Source organism: Hyposmocoma kahamanoa, unplaced genomic scaffold (genome assembly GCF_003589595.1).
Source record: "Hyposmocoma kahamanoa isolate Upper Pololo Valley unplaced genomic scaffold, ASM358959v1 116, whole genome shotgun sequence".
NCBI lineage: Eukaryota > Metazoa > Arthropoda > Insecta > Lepidoptera > Cosmopterigidae > Hyposmocoma > Hyposmocoma kahamanoa.
The window spans coordinates 4340537-4363215 of NW_020653391.1; the positions used below are offsets into that span (position 1 = coordinate 4340537).

A 22679-nucleotide genomic window follows, 5' to 3' on the forward strand; every position below is an offset into this window, starting at 1 on the left:
ATTTAACATAATAATAAAAGCTTTATTGACCAAAAAGAATTACATTATTTTGCATTTATAATATTTGACTATGTTATATAATTCTGTTATATCAGTCATTTCTCGCGGTGTCTCCACTAAGTACGAGTATCATAATATATAATATACTTGTATCGCAGAGACCTAGTATATATCGCACTGCTATTACAACAGTGTTATAACTCAAAATATGTTCAATTCAAGATTATACCACTGATGAATGTAAAATTTGTGTCCTACAGGCCAATAAAACAATGAATCGAATATTGTAAAAACGACTAAAAGATATATACTTAACTCAAAATGAGACACGCTTTATGTGAGCTAGTTCTAGCCAAAATAGTCCTTATTCAAAAATATGAACTATTTTTCTCTTTTGTTTTTAAATATGTACATATATTTGGCAAGTAGGAAATAACTTATACATAAATTTACACAGTTCTTTCACGGGAAGCGAGTAATTAGTGTTTCGTCGATTCAGAGAAAATACACATTTTGAGATAATACACTATAGTATAAACAGTGCGATATGTCCAGTAACTAACATCTGTGGCACACAGTATAGTTAAAGTAGATTATTAATGTAGGTTCAATGGTTGGAGGGGTTCTTAACATTCCGTGTAAGTTATTGTACATGTTTTTTGTTTTATTATTTTAACATTAACACGAATGTCATCACAATTACCTAGCTTTCCTGCTAACCTAAATAACCATACATGTCAAAAAGTCAAAAGGTTATCCTAGAACAAGCAATTGCTACACACATTGCGGGTTTTCAGAAGCGCGTCCATTGCAACACCAGTACTTAAATGCCAATGGTTATACAATATGCGCAGGTTTATGTAACACTTTGATTTAATATCTAGACATATCATTTTGAATGAAATAATTGAGGAAGATCATTAAGTTTTAAATTGTTCGATTTCTATTTTGTTTTTCATTTGTTGGTGAAAAACGTGAAAACACATTTGTAAGAAACATTTATTTGTAAATTTGGGTTTTATTCTAAGCTATCATCCTTATTCACAAATAACTGTAGCAGTAGCGCTCCTTGTAAAAGAGTTCGTCCGAAGTATTGCCACTTTACCTAATTCTGCCGTGAGCAGTAATGTGAGCCTTACTGCGTTCCTATTTTGAAGGGAAGGGAAGGCGTGCTGGTCAAATTACAGTCACATAGGACTTGTGTGACGGGCGCAGCGGCAGTGCCCCGCAGAGCTTTCCGATTTAGGCGTGTCGCTTACTGCCAGGAGCACGACATATTCGTCCCGTTTCCTGGTATCTTTACTAGAAACCTCAGCTTAACCAAAACATTGGTACTACAAACCTCTAAGACTCTATACAACCTCAAATGGCTTTGGTTAATTTCGAATATTAATAGTTGAACTTTGGAAAAAATATACAGTAAAATTGGGGAATATACACTGATTACTATACGGTGTGAATAATAAATAAAAAAATAAAATAAAATGTTTCTTTATTCAGGTATACACCCATTAATAAATTTAACATTATTCATTACAAAATATTACTTTACTACATATTTAAGAATTACATTAAATTGAATTGAATTCACATTAGAAATAATAGTATAACAATAATTAATTTTTAAATTTTAAATATGGAGTGGTCACTTACAACGTAACACGCGTCGCATACTGTTCTTACAATTATATTGGTCGAATCGCTCACTCTCACAAGAAAAGACCAATATCTCTTCCGTATTATGGCGAAAAAATCGTCTACTCTATTCACGGCAAACATGCCAGACGCACTACACCGCCAGGGCAGCCGCAGCATAGCGCGAAATGCATTATTGTACTGAACTCAGTCTATCAAAAGCTCGCTTAGTGTAATGGTACCACAACTGACTAGTGTAGAACGCCTGACAGTAAGCCCTAAACAGAGTTATTTTTACTTGAATTCAGCAACGAGTGAATCGACGCGCCTACATGGTACTCTTCATGGCTATAGTCCTCCTCTGTCGCTCCAAATCATCATCGTCTCTCAATTTTGCGGTAAGTATATGCCCTAGGTATTTAAAGCGCGATAATTACTTAGTACGGTGCCATTCAATGCGACAGGCGGAATGTTGTCCGGTCCTTTGCCATACTTAAATACACACAGTGAAAACACGATCCCTAAAATTTTCACCATAGAAAAAACCCTAACTTACCTCGAAATTTTACTAGAAAACCAATATCATCAATAGGCACTTTACATGTACCAATAATTTGTATTTATATCAACTGAACTAAATGGACTCGTTTACTATATGACATCAATTTTTCAAATGGCTTTAATTTCTTTGTAAAAAATTCTGAAATAAAGCCCCTGCCGCTCGACCCAAGCAAAAGGTCTCAGTAAGCGCAAAATTTTTAATCGAGCTGAGGTAGCATAGACCGTTAAGAATGATAAAAGTTCAACTGAAACATTAAATATTAAATTACAGGCACAAGGGACTTGTCAACTTTTACCTCAAGGTGACGGTCGCAGTGGCAGTGCTCATAAGATCTTTACGATTAAAATCTCTGAATTGCACTGCGACTGTTATGGATAGGCGTGTCGCTTACCACCAGGAGCACAGCTCGTTCGTCCCGTCTTTTGGTATTATAAAAAAAGTATCAAAACAACTTGTAAAGTTAACATATTACGTTATGCGAAAAAAACAAAATCGTTTTATTCCTTTAAGTAGAACGTGAAAAACTGGGTCAAATATAATTTTTGTCACAGTATATAATTTGCAGGTTTGGACTACCAGTAATACAACTTGATGTATAAATACAACGTAACTGTCTCCGTGGCCGAACGGTTACCATTGCTTTTGGTTTTTGGTTTGGTTTTTGGGACTGCCACGCAGAGGTCCTAGATTCGATTCCCGGGTCGGGATAATTTTTGTATGGCCTACATTTATTTGCCTCGAGAGTTTGAGTGTAATTTGTGGTTGTCTGTATCTGTGTCCATGGCACCGGCGAACACAGGGTTGCCCTAGTGCGGGGTTATGTTGAGTGTATGCGTTTTTATTACATTGAAGCGTCGAGTAAGTTATCTTTATCTTCTACCACTGCCTTATCATAAGTTAATAATCGACATTTTTCTCGAAAATCAGTTAGTAACATATCTGGAATTAGCGAATCGAGATCTACAACCCCCTCTAATCGGATTTTTTTATATCATATTTAGTTTCAGTTTTTTAGTTACGCAAAATCAGCGTAATTGACAAATTTATTAGATAAAAAACCCATTAGGTACCAATATCTCGAAAATTACCAAAATGTAAATACGTTAGTTATGACAAGGAGGGCAGAATAGTTTTCTTTTTATTAACCGACTTCAACAAAAAGGAGGACGTTCGGCAGTATGTATGTTTTGTGCTTAGAATCTTAGCTTAGGTTAATTCTAAGGTTTTATGTATGTTTTCAGGATATCGAAAATTCCGACCGACTTTGAAAATTTTTTTTTTTGTTTGAAAGGGTACACTCTCGTGGTGGTCCCATTGTCACCAAGTCAGAATATGATGAGGGGATCCCCTGAAAATCGTACGAAATCCTCAAATTTTATAAGCATGTCCGTGTAGTCACCAATTTGTATATATATTATTAGTAAGTAGTAGTATATATATTTGAATATTCTTTTTTTGTTTCAAAGGGTATGCTCTTGACGTGGTCACGGGTGCTGTTCTGGGTTCGTTTCGGCTATCACAAATTACTAATTATTTTCCGCAAACAAATGTCGACATTTCACTTGACACAATACATGTACCTAATCAACAAATCACCGTCACCATGACAACCAGAAAAAAAAATACAAAATGTACAAAGGAGTCCGTAACAGTCTCATTGGCACCAAGAAGTCAGAATCTGATGAGATAAAAGAATCCCATGAAAATTGAAAAAAGCCGATAAGCAAAATTTGGAGATCGGTATTTTTTTTTTCAATGAAAAAATTACAATTATTCTTACCTCAAATATTCTGCTAAGGATACTGGGTTGTACACTTTAACGAACTTATCCACGAAGGTTCCAAGCCTCGATGACCCTATTGCATTGTGAGCGCTGGATGAAGAAGGTCGTGTAGGGCTAGTACGAAAGCGCGAGATAGGGCTATTCTTGCGCTTTATGTCGCTCTCGCACTCGCTACTAGGTTCGATTCCCGGTAGATACAGTTTAGGAAGTGATTTTTTCTAAATAGGAAATTGCACGGAATTTCATTGCTCTGGCACTCAGGGAATTCTCTACTTTGAGATCATGTAATTGATATGGTAATCTGGCAAATATTATAATTTTCCACATAACCATACTTAATTTATTTCTGTCGTGAGTTTGGGTGTAATTTGTGGCTGTTTATGTGTGTTTCCATGACACCCGCCCGTTATTATTAATAGTTATGAAAGGATAGTCACTTCGTGTTTGCTAAAACTTGACGCACTGTTACTATTACAGATGCTGTGTATAGCAAATAGCTACGCTCGCGCAGTAGACCGTAATGTTTGGCAAGTGTTGGTCAACGTTAAGAAACGAAGGAACTTCATTCACCGCGTTGTACAGTGACTGGAAACTAATTTGAACTTTGACTTTAGAATTTAGTTTGACGTCTGTTGCTTGAAATGCCTAATCACAAAGAGAATGTCACAGAAACGTTGAAGATGATTAAAGATCTCAACATACATAGGGCATCGCAGTTTTAAATACAGAGCATTGAGCATTATTGCGTTCCAGTTTTAATGCGTAAGGGTGCTGGTATAATGCTAGTGATTTTTTATGATACAAAGTGACGTGGCAAGTCGTCGGCCTAGTGGTAAGTGACACGCCTGTCCATAACAGTTGCTGTGGCATGCAGAGCTTGAAACGCAAAGATCCGGGACATAAGTTCACAAATCTCATGTGCCTGTAATTTCACCAGTACCCTTAGCGCGTTTGTTCACTGTATCCAATTCGTATTAGTTCCGAGACTATACAAACCTAGAAAACTCGGACACACTTCGGATTTCGCTTGTGCACTAAGTCCGATTCAAATCCGAGAAAATCGAATATTGCTTGCACACCTAGAGATAAAATGATCCCTGTGATATTTCGGACAGTCATTTCTCGAATTCGGAACTAATAAGAATCCGAAGTAGTGCGCGAACGCTCTAACCCCTCAAACACAGAAATACTCATATTACTGCTTGGTATAGGTAAGATGGCAGTTCTACCCTGGACGAACTCTTTCACAAAGAAGTGTACTGTAACAAAACTGGTAAAATTACAGGCACATGGGACTTGTCAAGTTACGTCTCAAGGTGATCTTTGCGATTTAAAACTCTGAGGGGCATTGCAACCATTATGGACAAGCTTGTCACTTACCACCAGACACACGACTAGTTCGTCCCGTTTCTTGGTATCACAAAAACAACTTTCAGCATAGGGTGACCCAAAACGGCTTGGAGTGTCCACACGTTTTCCAAGACTTAAAAACCTTCTTCAACGTGTCGGTCCCTTTAAAAACACTCTATATTGTGTACTGTTACATGTTGTGGCATTTGATGACAATAAATTACATCTTCTTTAGCATATCACGATATATTATTAACTTGAAGGCGATTAGCTCTGAACTTTACGTCTGACCATATTGTGACATGTTTTATACAGGGTAGACCTAAAAGAGGTACAGAGCTTGATAATAGTAGTTTATGTTTTCTCAAGATTTTCAACGACATCTGTGGTCAAGTGGCTTACACGCCGAGGTTCCGGGTTCGATGTCCGGCAAGGTGAATGTAGAAAACTAACTTTTCTGTAATGTATTGGGTCTGGGTGTTTGTGTTACCGTCGTTGTTTCCGATTTCTACAACACAATTGCTTTATTCATTTATAACTTTAGTTACTTATTTTGCGATCGGAGCAACGTTTGTGAAGTTGACTAATATTTATTTTATTTGTTTACAAGATACAACACTACCTATAGTTAGTGGTTAGTGGTACAGAGTGCAATGGTACTAGTAATCATTTAGAAAGGGTTAACTTCTAACTCTTAAACTAAAACTTTAGGATTCTAAAAGCTATAGTTACACGTGAGCTAACTTTAAAGTTTAAAAAAAAATTGAATTTCAACTTTGAATACTACAATGCGATCTCCTCGATACTTTTCTTTTTAAGCAATCTAATCTTGGCTACTTCGAAACTTTAGAGGCAACTCTTTTTTATGACATCAAATGCCGGCCACTGAAAGCTTTAAAACACAAAGATTTCAGTGGAACTGCCACTGCGCCCATGACCCTGAGACATAAGTTGAAAAGTCCCATGTGAATTTCACCTGCACCCTTACCCTTGACAACCGGAACGCAGTAATGCTCACATTACTGCTTGGCGACAGAAATAGGTAAGAAGGCAGTACTTCCCTAGCGAAACTTTTTCACAAGGAGCTCTATTGCTACTAAACTGTATAAAGATCTCAACGTGACACATGCGGCTCGTGTCCGTCGTTTAGTTTCACCCTATATTAAATAATTTTATGAGTAAAATATTGCCTCCTACTTTCGACGTTAAAAGGTTAAGGTTATAGTGAACTGATAATCTTTTGCCAACCAACACTGAATGTAATTGCGTAATTTGTTCACACGTTTGTAAATTCCACTTAAGATAATTTCATCGTTACATTTTATGTTTCTATTTTATTGTAAGGATATTTTTATGTCCATCTATCAAAGCTGGGACGCAGTAATGCTCACGTTACTGCTTGGCAGCAGAAATTGGTATGGTGACAGGAGTTCCCTGGACGAAGAAATTCTACTGCTACTAAATTTAGGGAAATGTAACCGGTTTTTCAATCCACATCAAATTGCATAGAATAAAAACAAAATACCTTCAATTCATATTTAGCTTATTTACTAGAACTAATTCTTATTTCGTTTATTCTAGTTCGATAAGCTATTTGCCATCCACATATAGGGTACTACGAGTGACTTTTGAGTTAACGCCATGATTTGTTTTACTAGACGTCGTAGTTACACTGAGAAATAAATCTTATTACATCAACAATAAAATATAACAATAACAATAATAGTTGGGAGCAGACACAAGTATACTTCCCATAACAAAGTTTATATTGTCCAGCATAACTTTGTCAGCGCATCAACTTCCACAACGATGAGTGCATTTGCGCTGTATAAAAAAACTACCAGGCTACCAGACAAAATAAAACTTACTGTCACTTTGTGCACAATTTTTTTTCAACATGTATATTGTTTATTTATCGCACAGTTTTTCTCTTGTAACACATTAGAATTTCTACAGAACAAGTGTGTAACTTTTCGTAATGTAACGATAACGCAATAGTAACAAAATTAAAACCCAGTTCCTAATAAGGAATTAGTTGTTGAACAATGAGGAAGTAATTATTGATTACGAATTCATATATTGTGTAATATGGAGCAGTGACTAACCGGTGGTTAACTGGTTATTACTGAATTCGTCCCTTTGCTGAGTACTATATTTAGTAAGATTTAGCAATTTTAAATAGAAAACCGCCGTGAAACTCAGACATATTAACTAAAAATAACGGATAACTCACGGTTTTAAGTCGAATTTTTGCAAGACATGTGTCGACCCAATTCGTGGTCCTTAGATTTAGCATGATTAGAATGACAGATGTGACTTCATGAACAAGTGATGGGACACGATCAGTGAAATCGAGAATCGATCTTAAAATATATCGACTAAACTGTGACAATTTTTTTATCTGTGTCGATTATGACACGTGTATGATTTCAGTTATTATCATGATAAATATTAATTTATTTATTCAACTTAATAATTCGTTAATAGGGTTCCACCTCGCGAATAATGTTAAATAAACGTAACATCAGTACCTGTTAATTTTCAGTTTAATATCCATAAAACTTAATCTAGCATATCTAAATAATAGTACATTAGTACACGTTGGATTAGAATTAACCAAAACTATACAATTTAACCGCAAATTATCCGTTGTAGCTCAATAGAGCCGCAAAAGCCGGTTTTAACAACATGTTAGGACACATATCTTAATTAAGTTTTTATTGAATGTCAGGATGTTTCATTACAATGATATTCAATTATTTTTTGTGAAATTACTCCACTAGTTTGTTATAATTATTAATACAAAGATCGAAAGATCACTTAGAAAAAATTCCTTCGATTCGGCCGGATTCGAACCGACATCTTCTAGCAAACCGTGCTAGAACGCTATGCCAACTAAGTCACGGAACGAACCAACGGAACTCACTAAGTTTTCTTTGTGCTTGTTGTGGGATCTTTGTTTTTGGTTTTTAACGACTTTTTTGCCCTGGCACCGTCTATGAGAATTCTATGAAAGTATTTCTTCACCCAGTTATTTTGTTATGATTTTAATTTAAGGAAGAAAAAATTGCTTCATATTCAAATCCGAATTAAAGTCTCTCTTAATAAATGGGTTCAGAGAGAGACTTCATGAACTCTTATACTACGTAACAATACACTTTCCTATTAATTTTGAGCTTATTATTAGTACTTTAAGCCAATGTTTCTTTCTGTTAATTAGTGACACGTTATTGATATAACAGTTGCAGTGCCACTCAGAGCTTTAAAGTATAGACAAGTGTAGGTGTTTTCGCGCCGAACAGGCGGAATTTGCTCTTATTATACTATCCGTTAGTGGAAGTGGATCCGTTCGTCAGCCATGGAAGCTGCCGTCAGAAAAAGATCACGAAAATTTTCTTTATCATTTCTATAGCACTACAGCAATAAACATTCACTTTGATCGCCTCCGTTTTTATTAAATGCATCATACATTAAGCATTACGCCAGCTTTGAAGTGGAACGAACGAATGAAATATGGACGTTTCATTTAACGAATTTTATTACATTTTGTGAATTATGACTACATATACTTAGTTCATACATATTCACAACCAAAAAAATAATGTGGTAAGAAACACCCAAAATGTTAATTACTTTTGACATTAATAGTATATTTTTTACTAAAATAAGCTAATATATACCCGGAGTGATTAGACATCCGAGCTTTAGCGGTGTCTATTAATCTGAGGGATTATATTGGCTTTTAGTCTCGAGGTGAATACTTCACTTTTCAATTGCGAGAAAAAAAACAATATTTCAATCGTTTTCGCTCTACAAAATAACGAACCAAAATTCTGAAGTTTTCGCGGTATGTTTTTTCCAACCAGACACAGATACAACAAACGCACTAACGCGGGAAAATAATATGGCGCCACCATCTATGCGGAAAAGGCACAGAACTAAAAGCGAACGTACTACTGGCAGTTTCAGTTTGTACACTCGAAGTAAATTAAAAAATTAGGCACTTTATGATTATAGGATGCACTTTACCCCTACTACGTAAGGCTTATTGACGCACTTTTAGAGCACGAGAAGTGAAAAATGTTTTTCACACCCTAAATTGTGGTTTTGTCACGTATTATTACAAAATAAATTAATTAGTAGTTAAAAACATTAAAGTTTGTATACGACAAGCGTGTATGAAAACATTAATGCATAATGAGGTGAAAAATGTGTTTCAGGCTCATAGCGAGTACGTGAACGTACGCAAGTACGTAAGTGAAGTGTTTGTACGTATGTTTTTTTATCTTCATTATGACGAAGATGATTTGTATCTACAAAAAGAGGATCTCCTCCTAGATCCAATTTTTAGATCTTTCAGAAACCCTCTAATTACAGGTTTGTTCATCTTTCACAAGAACGAACTCTATTCCAAAGAGCTCAACAGCTAGTAGACTGTATTTCTCTTTTAATTCTGACAAAAAGAACAAATATTTTTGCACATTTAAAAAGTGACCAACAGCCATTACGTCTGTATCCTAAACGGCTAAAGCAAATTAATAACACTGTTGCTTAACAATAAAATATTTTATATAACCAATATTTTGACGACACAACATTCCAGTTTTTTCTTGATGTTTGTATTCTAGAATAAAACAATTTTGATAACAATTGTTAATCCGACGGAATGTGAAAGGACCGACTTGCAAGTAATTAGTAAACTCGTTGACTCAAAATACGGAAATTCTTGTCAACCTCTAAATATTTAAAAATTTAGAGGTTGTTATATAATATCTAGAACGAAAAGGCAGAAACATTATGTGTTTTCGCACACTTTATGTTATTCTTTATTTATTTATTTTCATAACTATAAGAAATCGGAAATAGTACATAATATTACAAATTATTATCAGAAAATCGAAAACATAGCAAAAATAATATTGAATAATACTATGTCAAATAGCATTAAACAAAAAAAAACGTGATAGCCTAATCTGACTTATCGTCTCTCAAGCAAAGGCCGAAAGGAAAAGAAAGTTAGTTCGAATCCGGGTCGCACTTCTGAGTTCCTCGGAACTCGGAAGTCCCCAACCCGCATTGGGCCAGAATGGCGGACTAGGGCCTTAAACCTCGCCTGAAAGGAGACCCGCGCCCAGCACTGGGACCTACAAATGGGTTGATGATGTTACAGCCTTTGGAGTGGAAACCCTTGGCCCGTGAGGCAGTGGTGCCCTTCATCTGTACAAAATTTTATCCAAAAATTTAATAAACTGTCTGGTAAAGCCAAGAGTCGGCAGTTACCTTGCCCAATGCATTAGCATAGTCATACGAGCATCTTGGATACCTTGCCGCACGAACCCAATTTTAGTCATATCATTTAATCCTTTCTAGTATTGAAATAAACTATTATTATTATTATTATTTAAAATTTAATTGTACCTTAAATTTGTGTTTTTACTTATTGTCCAATAAATAAAATAGATTTGCTTTGTTAAGTTTATAATACCGGTGGCATAGTTCTAAGTGCAATAACCTGCTTGTGTACATAACTCTGCATAACGTTTAAAATTTTGGATATCTAGCGAAATCACAGATACATGCAACTCTTTTATCTAATAAAATAACGCAATGCATCCTAAGTACGTAAGATGGTTCTTTTTTAAATTTGTGACCATAAAAAAATTTTAGTTCTTTTTTATTTTTTTAATCAAAGTCAAGTCAACAAATAATCATTAAATTTTTTACACCTGAAAACGTTATTTTTAAGCTATTGCTCGTTGACTGTGCCGACTTCCCTGAGAAGAACGTGCAAGAAACTCTAGAGATTGCTCTTTTCAAATATACTTAAATGCTATAGAATACATTTTGAATCATATTTGTGTGGAATCTAGACTCATGTTGTCTTTCCATATATCTTTATCTAACACGTAATCCACAATTTTGTAGTATGACTTTTCAATTATAAAATACTTTTAATGTAAATTTTAAACAATAAGAAGTCTACAGGCGTCTCGCTCCGAGGGAAAGAAATAATAATGGTCACGTTAGGCATATATGACTGATACCACGTACATTTTTTTTTAAAGACATTATTACTATTGAGCGTGCGTTATGTTCCACGGCCGACGATGTATCACGTTTTCCGGTTTGTCGATCAGTATAAAAAGAAATGTTGCCCGCAATAACGACCGTTTTCGCGGTCACCTAAAGCCTCGCCTGCTTTACAACATTTCATAATAAACGTGATCGATTGTCACTTTAATTAAAAGAACAATATTGTCCTCCTTATCATAGGAAACGTAGTCGACGCTTTAGTGAAATTGAGTTATTGACATTAAACGAGATCCACAACCCTCTATTAGCGATTTTTTCATATCTTATTTAATTCCAATTTTGTTGTTAAGTTTCGATACTATCTCAGTTTGAATTAAATTTTTCCCGTACGGTTCATTTTGCTTGGGTCTAGCGACAGGGACACTGGCTTTATTTCAGATTTTTTTACAAACAAAATCAAAGCCATTCGAAAATGTATATCGTATACTATACGTGTGCTATTTATTTCAGTTGATATAAAAAAAAATGTTGGTATATGTAAAGTCCTATTGAATACAGCGGTTTTCTTGTAAGATTTCTAGGCAAGTTTGAGTTCTTTTAGGAATCGTGTTTTCACACCGTAGTAATCAGTGTATGACCTAAATTTTACTATATATTTTTTCAACACTATCACTGTCATACGGAATCAACCAAAGCCGTTTGAAGTTGTTTCAACTCTTAATCAAAATCTGTGTAATTTACATTTTTCAAAGAATAATAATTTAAGTGCCAATATCTCGAAAGCTATCAAAATGTAATTCAAATGAAGACAACGCTTACCTTATATTACTAATTACTCATGTTCTAAAAGTAATGCGACGCATACTAAGCATGCGCACGCTTCATAATTTTGATTATTAATATCGATATATCACTAGTACGTGACATTTGGCCAGTGCAGTGAGTCACGCGCTGAGATACTTTTTGTATTTTATGCGATAACAAGAGTAGAGAAATTGATGATTAATTTATACCCTTGATATAATAAGGGCACATAAGATGATACGTGAAAAGTTTTTTCATCACACAGTACTTTTATCAAATAGTTAGTAGTTAGGTAGCAGTAGAGCTCCTTGTGAAAGAGTTCGTCCAGGGAAGTACCGCCACCTTACCTATTTCTGCCGCCATGCAGCCAATGGCTTTGAGAGTAAGGGCGTCGGTGACATTACGAGTACATGGACTTATGACTCACAACTTATGTCTCAGGATAAAAGGCGCAGTAAAAGTAAAAAATAATAAAAAATATAATGTTTCTTTATTTAGGTACACCCATTAATAAATATGACATTATTTATTTATTTCATTACGTTACGTACCCATTAAATTGAATTTTATTAACCGAATATTATTATTATTAATGACGTAAATAATTAAAAATTATATTAAATTGAATTGAATTTACATTAGAAATAATAGTATAATTATAATTTATTTATTCATATTTTAAAAATGTTGTCGCTTACAAAGTTGCACGTATCGCATACTGTCAGGCCCATAGATATATCTATGGTCAGGCCCAGTAGCAGTGCCCCTTAAATCTTTGCTTTTTAAAGCTATGAGCGGCACTGCAACTGCTATAGGCAGGCGTCGCTTACCACCAGGCACATGACTTGTTCGTCCTGTCATGGAGCACGTCACCGGTCCGAAATAGAGGGAAAATAAAAATAAATCATAATGTAGTAAGAAACATGTAATTAGTGGCAAAAGGATTTCTTAAAGATTTAATAATTCGAGGCAATTGTAATGATTTTGTAAGCGTAAAATAAAACTATGAAGAGATTTTCGTTTTGTAATGGCAACACTAAAAAACTAAGATGATGGTAAAAGTGTCGTTTTTATTTTGACTTTCAATTATTTTGTGAAATCTGGCTTAAAATGGAATAGGATAGTGCTATGGTGCCTTAATCGAAGATTAAAACGCGAAATTATACGTTTTAAGGAATCCCGAGTCAATCCAAACACGCCGCCTCAAATTGCCTGTCCTCTTTGTGGCGGCCATATTTACAGAAACATAATTAAACTTCATGTTTAGGCTGATGGCCTTGTCAAAGCCTTAATAAATTAAAAAAAAAGATAATATGTTTTTGGGTAAAAAAGGCAGGGTTAAGTTGTATTGTAGAGGAGAATACCGAGAACAGTGCGCTTAAAAAAAGGAAAAATATAATTGTTATACATTGACTTACAAATAAAGTCAATGTTGTTATACCATTGTAAAGTGTATTAAAGAAATATAAATGGAGTTCAGCATCCGTTTGGAATTTTATTACATTATGGAAAAGATGATTTGGGATAACGCTTGTTGTGGAAAGGATAATAGAGACAACAAGTATTTTTTTCTTTACAAAAGTTTACAAAAAGTTTCTAGTTAATTCTAGCGATACCACCGCACTATTGCGTGAAAAGTTTCCTGACCGTGTGATCACCGAGCTCTTGTGACTAACACCTTTGGACTTTTTTCTTTGGGGCTACGTAAAAGATAAGGTCTATGCCAATGGCCCACAATCGATTCAAGACCTCAAAGACGGAATTTGTTAAGTTATCGAGGATATACAGCCGCAAATGTGGGAATTGATGATGGAAAATTTCATGAAAAGAATATGGTTCTGCAAGCGCAGCCGTGGCAGCCATTTGATTGATATTGTTTTCCATTGTTAATGGCATACCCTCCTCTTCACAATTAAATAAAAATATTCGTTTTTTTATATGTCAAAATGAAACCTCTTATTGGAAGACCCCTTTATTATTATTCTCAAAGTAATCTTTCTTCAGATGGACTAGCAGAGGTAAAAAGTAACAAACTTATGTGTGATTTTCTCAAGATTGAGTTCAAAAATGTACCTTAGTCGAGAGCACGTCAAGTGTCTTTTCTCCCAAAGATTTGAAAAACGATATATATGATGAAACGATATTCCGTAGACGTAACACGTAAGGCTTAGGTGCAAAAATGTTAATTAAATATTTACATTAAACCTGTTTCGCAATGTTTAAATGACTTGACTATATGTACGTAACCTCGTCGTCTATAATATAATGATTCAAAACTTTTTATAACGTCTCATTGTTTTGATACTATCATACGGTAATTAGCTCCTGTGTGACACTGGCTCTCTGTATCCATGGGAAAACTTTACAAATAACACGTGTGTTATGGAAGCCGTCGTTAGATAGAAATGAAATAAAAAAACAGTTGTATATTAGTAGAAGTAGAGTTCGTCCAGGGAATTAATAATAAATAATAAATAAATAACAACGCACACACTCAACATAGCCCCGCACTAGGGAAACCCTGTGTCGCGAGTGCCATGGACACACACATAGACAACCACAAATTACACCCAAACTCGTGAGCGAAATAAATGTAGGCCATACAAATGTTTCTCCCGACCCGGGTGTCGAACCTGAGACCTCTGCGTAGCAGTCGGGCATGGTAACCGTTCGGCCAAGGAGGCAGTAAAATTACTGCCACTACTACAGACGCAAGAAAAGCGAACGTTGTCCACTTATAGTAGTTTTTTGAATTCGGAAAAATCATATTTATCATGTAAACAGTTATTCCAATTAAGAAACCTGCAAGTAGTGGTACAGTCGATGCTCTAAGATACCTGGTTGACCTTTTGATTCTGAGAATCTTCTTTGTATGTATGTAATATAATTATAGATCAAGTTGGTTTAAAAAGTTTCTTAAAACGTCATTAACTAATAATGCAAAAAGGAAGTCATACCAAAATAAATTTTGCGGTTCACAGGTTAAATGGTACTGTTGGTTTAACACTTTTGTTCATACTGGCCTACTCAATACTAAGTAGTCGGTAAGAGAGTCAGGTATCTTTGGGCATCCACTGTACACGTCTAAAATAGTCGGGTCGAACAGATTCTTTTACAATGTTGTCTTTTTTGTAAATATTTGTAAGTAATAAGAATGGCATGGACAAAGAATATAATCCATTCATTACCCATACTACAATGCAAAGTTATTTCAAATTATTAACCTTTCTACGCGTTACGCCACGAGTGCGCGCAGTTTAAGCAACCGCGTCGTGTGACGTCACAAGGTCTTGTTGCAAAGGAAATATGCGTTCACTATTTATTACTTCATTTTAGGGATTTGTGGTTCTCTTTTTTAACCCCTAAATGGAAAAAGGCGTGTTATAAATGACACTACGTATTTCGTCTGTGCCATCGTCTATAAATAAAACTTTACTTAAACCATTACGCCTTGTTTTTTGTTTGATTACTGTGTCATTCGTGAAATTTTTTAGCAATGTTTGCTGGTTGATACTCGACTTTTTAGGACTTTCAGCTATCAATTCTACGCACAAAAGGATTTTAAGCATTATCCCAGCTCGAAATTCCGAGTTTGTACTCCAAGAAGCTAGCACATGAAGGTTTTATAATTTTTTTACCGATAGCGATAAATCCGAGACTATAGAAATTAAGAAAACTGGGATTCGCTTCGGATGTCGCTTGTGCATTAAGTCCGATTCAAATCCAAGAAAACACGAATATCGGTTGTTGTACACCTAGAGATAAAATGATCACTGTGACATTTCGAACCGTCATTTCTCGAATTCGGAACTGATACTAACGCTCTAAGATATAAAGTTGATAGTTCCATAAGCTCTTCATAATCAGAACGCAGTAATGCTCACCTTACTACTTGGCGGCAGAAAAGGTAACGTGGCAGTACTTCCCTGGACAAGGAGGTTTACTGCTACTAAAAAAATATTCAACCGCCTCCGTGGCCGAACGGTTACCATGATGGTCTGCCACGCAGAGGTCCCGGGGTCGATACCCGCGTCCTAGAAATATTTGTATGGCCTACGCTTTTTCTTTCGCGAATTTCTTTTGAAATACCAAGTGACGGGACGAACAAGTCGTGCTCCTGGTGGTAAGCGACACGCCCATCCATAGCAGTTGCAGTGCCACTCAGAGCTTTAAATCGCAAAGATCTTAAGGGCACTGCGCCTGTCACCGTGTGAAATAAATTGACAAGTCCCATGTGTATGTTCTCATACATGCTCGCATTACTTGCGGCAGAAATAGGTAAGGTGTCAGTACTTCCCTGGACAAGGAGACGACTTCCAAGGTCTACAGCTACTAAAAGTTAGGGTGTAATTTGTGGTTGTCTATATCTGTGTCCATGGCTCCCGATGTACAGGGATTCCCTACTGCGGGGTTATGAATGTGTGCTTTCTTTATTTATTATTATAATAATATAATGCTACATGTTTGAGTTTGTAAGATTACCCATGAAACTGAAGATTATATAAAACTAAAATTATTTAATACAAAAGAATTTTTTTTAAAAAAAGAACTCCGTCATTCTCAAATTCTGCTTGGCGACAGCAATAGTTACGGTGCCAGTATTTTCGATAGCATTATTCAGCTTTTAAATTTAGTTTGGTACGCAAGAATTGATTGTAAAAATTGAAAAATAATAACATGTCTTGTCAGAGTTTTTGACCTCTAACGAGAAGCCGGTCAAACCGACGATATAACAGAATATCTAATTAACTGCGAAAATATACAAAACATATTAATGCTACTTCGCAAGCGTGTAACATTTTAGTTTAGAGAGTTCTTGGAAAAATACACAGAATCCACTAAAAAAAAATAATTCTGTTTACTATACTAAAAATAGCTTTAATTGTATTGTTTACGAGGGCGATTGATAAATACGCATCGAGTGTATAACCAGAAATAGAGACGAAATGTCATTTAATTTGAAAACTATTCTACCAAATCATTACGGTGACAACTGCGCTTCCGATTGACCAGCCCGAATTCGAAGCAATTGATGGGTGTCGTCAATTGTTTCACTTCAAATCGGCCAGTTTAAGTTGAACTATGCATAATGGTTCGTCCATTTAAAAATTACTTATTTAATGTTTAATTACCGATGAAATCTGATTCCGTTTGTGTAGTAATTAGATGTTTTACTGTTTTTCCCACATCACCGAAAGGAGCAGCCTCCCATTGTTAGCGATATTATCTTTATTACAATAAATGCAGAATATTTTTGGAATATATGAAGACGTCGTATATTCCAAAATCGTGGTCAGTTGTCGGCGCTGTACTATTTCAACGCAAAAGAGAGTTGATGTATAAAAGTGATATAAGGCCTATTTGTCTGATTAGTTGCCAGGGATGGATGTGTGTGATGGATTATACACTATGTAAAGACTTTAAAGTTACATAAATACTTTTTTCGGAATATATTTTTATTTCTTAATTTAGAACTCCACAATGAGCAACGGACGTTACTTTTTAAAATTAGCGCGAAAATAAAGAAAATTAGAAATAAAAAAGGTGAGGTCGATATATTTTTTTAAGATGAAGATAACGGAATTTCGAGTATTCCGTTTCTCAAAATTTTTTTGCAAATTAATAATCACCAGATTTGGCACCATTTGACTTTTTCTAATCTGATTTTTTTTTGAGATTTGCATCAAATCAAGAAGTGATTGCCGAAACATAGGCTTATTTTTCAATTTGACAAAACATTTATAGGTTGAAGAAGTTGGGATATCGCTGGTCAAGGTATATATAGTTAAAAGTCGACTTAAATAAGTGAAAAATTCGACTTAAATACGTAAGTTATACGTTAGTTTAGTTAACATGTCTAAGTCTCAGGGAAATTTTATTTTTATTATTTAAAATTGATGTAAATTATTGAAGACGCATATTTTTATACAACGTCTTATTGTTTTGTACTTAACTACACACGCTGTGACAAACGATGTATAAGTCCAATTATACTTTATTTTTCTAAGGTTTTCGTACACGTGATAACAAAACACTTCAGCAAAAAATTGTCGTCACAGAATTAATATACATACATATATATTATTTGAAAGTTCACTGAAAAAAATGGACAATCATAAAAGCTATTTTTAACTCACTTCAAAAACGGTCATCACTATCGGTTTTTTTTAAATTATGATTATTACTTATTTTATTTGTTATGGTGAATAAATATTATTAACTGAAGTTTAATTGAACCTGTATGTTAAACTCTACATTTAACCTAATAGAGTTATACAACTAAAATTCCTTGCCCTTGATCTTCGATAACAAGGTCATTAGACTTTGGATTTTAAATATGAAGTTCACGACGTACTTTTGTCCGTACTAGGAGCATACTAAAATACAATACAAATACTAACTATTGTATATAAAGAGATATTACATAAAGTAAAAAAACAACTCAAAACAGAGTAAGAATAATATCTTGTATATGATAATGATTGCCTATAAAGAAAAATTTGTAGTAAAATCATAAATGTCGAATATCCCAAGCAAAGTCAAAGTCAAAATAATCTTTATTTCATAGGTAAGCAAATTACACTTGAAATGGTCATACTGATTAAACTCTCAGATTCCCCTGAGAAGAATGAGCAAGAAACTCTAGGGGTTGCTCTTTTTAAATATACATTTGAATACATTTATCATTACAATATTTAATTTAAACATCTTAGATCCAAAATACCTGAAAGAGCTAAACGGGTCATTCAATACCACGGATTTTTCTCATCCAGGTACGCAGAAGTTGTATAATAACCTTTAGTATAACGTTTTTGTTTCACAAAAGTTTTAAAACTCGTAAGAAGCTGTATACATAATGGCAAATGTTGAGTATCAATCGAATCTTATTATAGTAGCGTATACATTTGCCCCTTAAATGAATTTGAGACTTTATGAAGACGAGTGTCAAGACCAGCTAGTTTATTTTTATTCGTCGTATTAATGTTATGACTGTCTCTATTTTTCATAAAAAAAATAATATTTTTATTTACATAAATAACATTTTTATAAATGTACTGTGATGTTTGTGTAAGAATGTTAATCCCTTTAAACTTATGTCTCAAAGACATCCAAAGCATCCCTGTGTGTGTAATAATTTAAGTATGCTTTAGCAACATTATAAAAATATCGCTGTAAAAAATTTTACGCATTTTTTACGGACTATAATATTTTATTATCTTATAGGCTATCTATTACTTTACACGTTTTCCGAGGGTTGTGAACCTTCTTCGACGTGAACATCATCACGATATTTCCCTTCAAGGTAAAGCTCATGGAGAATTTCAAGTTCAATTTCGCATTAAATCTGAAAAACTCATAGGTAGAAGCCCAGATTCGAACCCACGGCTTCGGCTTGAGAGGAGATAGTTCCATTAACCTACTATTTATCTTTTTGACAAATAATCAATTTTAGTGTAACTAAAAAGTTTTTAAATATAGTTATATACATTACGCACAACTTTATATTTATATCCAAGAATTTAAAATTTCATTTATGACGTATAAATACAGGTAAATTTATTTCCATAGTATTCGTCATACATTTTTTCGAAATAAATCCATCAGGTGTAGATTTATTGAAGTTTTTATTCTTTTAATTTTTTTTCCTGTAAAATTAGTGTTTCAATAAAATCTGTTTGTTGCTTTGTATCGTTGATATTATGATTTTCAGGGATAGAGTTTATTGATTTTTACATCGTTGCAATAGGTACACATTAATTTTTTGAATCAAAAATCGCATATATAGTAGTCTCTATTTTAATAATTAATTACTGTTAAGTGATTTTAAGGTGAAATAAAACTTTTTTCTCGATTTTTATTTCTTAATTTAGAACTCCGTAATGAGCAACTGACGTTACTTTTTAAAAATTAGCAATGAAAAAAGTTAGTGGAAATAAACATTTAGATGAGTCGACATATTTTTTGAAGATAGAGAATTCAGCTGGTGAAATTACAGGCACATGAGACTTGTCAACTTATGTCTCAGGGTGACGGGCGCAGTGGCAGTGCCCCTCAGATCTTTGCGATTTGAAGCTCTGTGGAGCACTGCAACTGTTATGAACAGCTTGTAGCTTACCACCAGGCGCACGACTTGTTCGTTCTGTCACTTGATATTATAAAAAAAAACGAAATTTCGCGTATTCCGTTTCTCATCTGCAATCAGAACATCAAAACTTGTCGAATTAATTGCCACAACCTCCGTATTAACCATATTTGACCCAATCAGACCTGTTTTATCAGATTTTTTTACCGATTTACATAGCGCTGGACAAGGTGTGCAGTGTCAAAAGGAAATTATGTAGAAAAATGAACCATAATTTAAAAAAAATCTTCACAAAGTCACGGACTTATCAATACCTCGTGTAATTAATTATCATTAATTCTCACCAACCGTTTTTTTTGTACATTTATTATTCGCACTACTTACGAATCTCTGCAATGTTTTATATTTCTCTTACGACACAAATTAAATATTTACAGCCTTTGGAGTCGAAACCCTTGGCCCGTCGGTTTGTTTGAAAACGTCAGTTTGTTTGAAAACAGAAATATACGCGATTTAAATCCGGAAAATAGTTTCATGTCCCATGTGTAACAATTGCGAAAACTTAAGAACTCGGTAGTTACCGATTCTTTCTCAAAATTTAAATAACCAAACTTAAAAAATTTGGTTAATCGGTTAATCCATTAATATTCCAATACAAGCATCTAATTTTAATATAACCTCATTTTCATCGGTTAAACTAACTCAAACAAAAACCAGTTATGACGTAATCTAAAAACTTGACGAACAACGTATTCGATATATCTAATCATTTTGACAGTAGTTTGTTTTCTAGCATGTTTACGCCTCACTGCCGGACACGGTTCTCCTACCAAACGAGGATTTTGGCGCATAGTGCGCTTTGAGGACTTCACACGTTTACCAGGTCTTGTGATCCTTCTTCGACGTGCAAGTTTCATCACGGTGCTTTCCCTCACCGAATGTCAAATTAAACATGATGCCTATCTACTACTTCTGCTCGCTGCATTTCTAACACTCTACTAACCTTTGACGCTGCATGACCTAAAAAATATGTATACCAAAATAACTGGACAACATAATGATATACAACAATCTGTAGTTATATTGCAAACTGTTTACAAATAAACTACAAAAGAATGAAGTATTCTATCGTATGCATTGCTATGCTTAAAAGAAAATTCAGGAGACTCCTGTCATTATTATAATAAACCATAAACTATGTGCAAAATAAACTATAGTTAGAATTATCTAATCTACCGTTGATAGGAAGTCGAAATTCTCTCAAATTCTCCTCAAATCTATATAGAGAAGATTTTTTTTTTTTCATTATCTCTTGGAGTATATAGTTTGAAAATCTTGATTTTTATGTCAATTCAATTCCAAAGGTAAAGGTCCTTCGGTCACATTTTCATACATTCTTTAACTCTTCTTAATTTTTTAATTCTATTAGCTTATTTGATTTTATTGTTTTTTATTGTACAAGAATTTTTGTTTGATTTTTTATTATTTCATTCTATTACTTTCTTTGATTGTATAATTTTTTTTTATTCTATTAGATTCTTTAACTTTGTTCCATTTTTTAATACTATACATTCTTTAATTCTATAATTTTCTTTGATTCCGTCTAATTACTAGATTCTGCCAGACTCTTTAATTTTATTAGACTTTTGGATTTTATTACGTTTTCATTTAAAGTAGGAAATTTCTAATTAGCTACAAAGCAGATCGAATTCAATTTATTCACTAAAAGGTTCCAAAAACCAAACAGACAAGCTTTCGTAACTTTCAGTTTCAAAAGGCATATTTCGCGAAAACCATTGCATAAAAACTGTTACACAATTCATTTTAACAAAAACTTTACTTACGTGTAAATTTTAGTGTACGGAAGGAGGGCCGGGGCAATAAAAAACACTGTAACACTGTCTAGCCATGCACATAATCCATTGGGAAGATGAAACACAGTTATTTTTTAAATTATCTTATCAAGAAATTCGCAGCGCGAGTTCACGACACAATTTTTCGTTTTAGAAAACTTTTGCCGCGCGGCGCATGCGACGCTAGCGGCGGCAAGCGAGCGACTGGCGCGTGAGATTGCCCCACCAGTAATTAAGACCTTCGCTTTTCAAGAGTGGGGCGTAGAGTTCTTTTTTTGAAAATTTTATTTATTTTTTTAATACAGGGTGCAGTGTTTAACCATCTACATCGCATAGGACTCAGATGTTATCCAGGAAGAGAATTTCAAGCCTTGTTTTATCGAGTTCTTAGGACCTTATTTTATTTGGAATGTTTTGTGTCATCATCAAGATGATGATTCTAATGTCTTCTAAGACTTTTCTAAGTCTTCTCCGACACGTAGTTTCTTTCATTTGAATGCATTCGATTATTATTTAATTATTTGCTTTTACAAATAAGAGGCGGTGGCATAGTTTAAATCTATGGTGGCATGTACC

The 22679-nt window shown here is 34.3% G+C and overlaps 1 protein-coding gene across 3 annotated transcripts in view; it reads right to left on the minus strand.

The window, feature by feature from the left end:
* The window catches only part of LOC113239857 (A disintegrin and metalloproteinase with thrombospondin motifs 16), a 255368-nt gene extending 233066 nt beyond the window's left edge, over nt 1–22302 (minus strand). For all 3 annotated transcript variants that reach the window (XM_026477008.1, XM_026477006.1, XM_026477007.1), the window contains exon 1: nt 22095–22302. The gene's annotated coding sequence lies outside the window, so the exon portion shown is untranslated. The remainder of the gene's footprint in view (nt 1–22094) is intronic.
* Between the last annotated feature and the right edge of the window lie 377 nt (nt 22303–22679).